This window comes from Entelurus aequoreus, linkage group LG28, assembly GCF_033978785.1.
Source record: "Entelurus aequoreus isolate RoL-2023_Sb linkage group LG28, RoL_Eaeq_v1.1, whole genome shotgun sequence".
Taxonomy (NCBI): domain Eukaryota; kingdom Metazoa; phylum Chordata; class Actinopteri; order Syngnathiformes; family Syngnathidae; genus Entelurus; species Entelurus aequoreus.
In genome coordinates this window covers 30,601,597-30,604,096 of record NC_084758.1, presented here as the reverse complement: position 1 = coordinate 30,604,096, position 2,500 = coordinate 30,601,597, and the positions used below count along the sequence as shown (strand labels likewise).

Genomic DNA, 2,500 nt, shown 5'->3' with positions numbered 1-2,500 from the left:
CCCCTCCGCCTATAAGGAGCAAAGCTTTACTTCCAATCTAGCAGCCTTCAGTGTGGCTAGTGTGGGAAAAAAAAGACAGTCCCCCCCCCCCCCCCCCTGTTGGCCTCAGACTGCGAGGGAACAGGTCAAATCCTCTGCCAGGTGCCCCCGGGCTATTTTTCCTTTCCCTTTTTTTTTTCCCCCTTTCCTCTCTCCCCTCTGAAACACCTCCATGCCGAGAGAGCTAAAAATCTCCTTTCAGAAGACGGAGGAGGAGCTGTTCTGTTTTCACTTTGTGTGTTTGTTGAAGCCTCTGGGGCTGAAATAATTAAGATCAATATATATGAAAGTTCAAGATGCTGGCAAAGTTGGGAGGTAATTAAAGCGTCGTCTTGATCTCCTGCGAGTCTGCATTGACTTCCATACGCTCGCCTAATTGGACCAATCTGACTTATTTCAGCCTGTCAGAGCCAATTATCACAAGCGTAGGCGCCGATCTACATTTCTGCCAGTGGGTGCTCTGTGTGTGTGTACTCGTGTTGTCCCCATACCAATATAATGGTACCGGTCCTGAAAGTATTTCGGTACTTTTCGGTACCTTTCTAAAAACAAAAAAAAAAGGGGACCACAAAAAATTTCATTATTGGCTTTATTTTAACAACAACATCTGAGGGTACATTAAACATATGTTTCTTATTCTAATTTAGACTTAGACTTCCTTTTTATTGGGGAGGAGTCTCTGCAGATTTTCTGAGCCCTGGTCAGGCAGCGGCTTTTTGCGATCTCCTGAAGTCCTGAGGATCTTTTAGTCCTTAAATAAAATAGTGAACATACTAGACAACTTATCTTATACAAACAAAGACTCCTAATTTAGTCTGCTGACATATGCAGTAACATATTGTCATTTATTATTCTATTATTTTGTCAACATTATTAGGGACAAACCGTAAAAAATGAATTATTAATCTACTTGTTCATTTACTGTTAATATCTGCTTACTTTCTGTTTTAACATGTTCTATCTACACTTCTGTTAAAATGAAATAATCACTTATTCGTCTCTTTAGTTAGTTTAGTTTTAATTAGTTTTGGATGATGCCACACATTTAGGTATCGATCTGATACCAAGTAGTTACAGGATCATACATTGGTCATATTCAAAGTCCTCATGTGTCCAGGGAGATATTTCCTGAGTTTATAAACATAATATAAAAAAAGAAAAAAAGAAAAGAAAGATTTTGTGATGTTAAAAAATATCGATGTAATCATAGCAGTATCGACTAGATATGAAATGTTAGACTTAGACATCCTTTTTATTGTCATTCAAATTTGAACTTTACAGTACAGATAAGAACACAATTCTGTTGCATTAGCTCGTTGCAGTGCAGAATTAAAGAACAATAAGGTGCAGATATAAATAAATAGATTACTGTACAGATACATATATTGCACTTTTGCATATGCATCCACGTTTATGGATGTATGTTATAATGTCTTTATATTTAAGGGAATTAATCCGTTATTGTTTGCTCATTTTCCTCGACTGGTGCACTAACATAATGTGGTTTATTTTTGTTTACATATGTAGCATAATCTGCAAAGATACAAAGAATTGCTATTGTGACATCTAGTGGACGCATTTAGAGCAGCAGTTTCTTTAATCCGAAAATTCCGGCTCATTTTTATACTTAGCAAATTCATCCCGCGGGCCGAATTAAACCTGTTTGCGGGCCTGATCCCGCCCGCGGGCTGTACGTTTGACACCCCTAATATACAGAGTACCGGTTCCTAATTAGGTCGGTGAGAACCAACGATACTGCTATCAGTATTTTTTTATCCAGCTGACCGACGTAACTATGACACGCTGTCACATTCAGTTCAGCCGCCACTGCTGCACATTAAAGTAATCTTTGAGTAATGACAAATAAGGGAGCAACACCACACAAAAGTTTGTAACACAACAATATTTCCACCTCAAACGTTCCTCACGCTTTACTCATGACGAGTCATGACCGCGTTTTATCACCAATCCTCCCAGAAATCCATTAATCAACAAACCAATATTAATCCACTCAAAAAAGTGAAACATTGAGGTAATATAATAATCCATAAAGTTGCTTTGAAGCAAGTTTCAGGTCGTTCTGACTCTTCACTACAAACTGGACTATTGAGCATTACACTTTCTCAATGGGTATTTTTATTTATATAATACACACTACACAGTACACACACAATTCAGTAGCTGTCAACACTTAATATGGGTTCCGGTCAGTCAAATACGTCCGTGTGCAACATAAACACAAACAATTCCTATTGTTCCAAAATGCACACCCACATAACATACTAATTGATTGTTTTGATTTATATGATGCATTTGATTTGATCTATCATGCAAAACAGGGGTCCCCAAACTACGGCCGGATCCGGCCCGCCAGCGTCTAAAATCCGGCCCGCGGAATGTCCAAAGTTTAAAAAAATAAAAAAATAAAAAATACAAATACAAATAATTTGTAATTCATTTT

The 2,500-nt window shown here is 37.9% G+C and overlaps 1 long non-coding RNA gene across 1 annotated transcript in view; it reads left to right on the top strand.

Moving 5' to 3' along the window:
• LOC133645034 (uncharacterized) overlaps positions 1 to 2,500 on the top strand; it is a 102,375-nt gene that overhangs the window by 18,143 nt on the left and 81,732 nt on the right. The window lies entirely within an intron of this gene.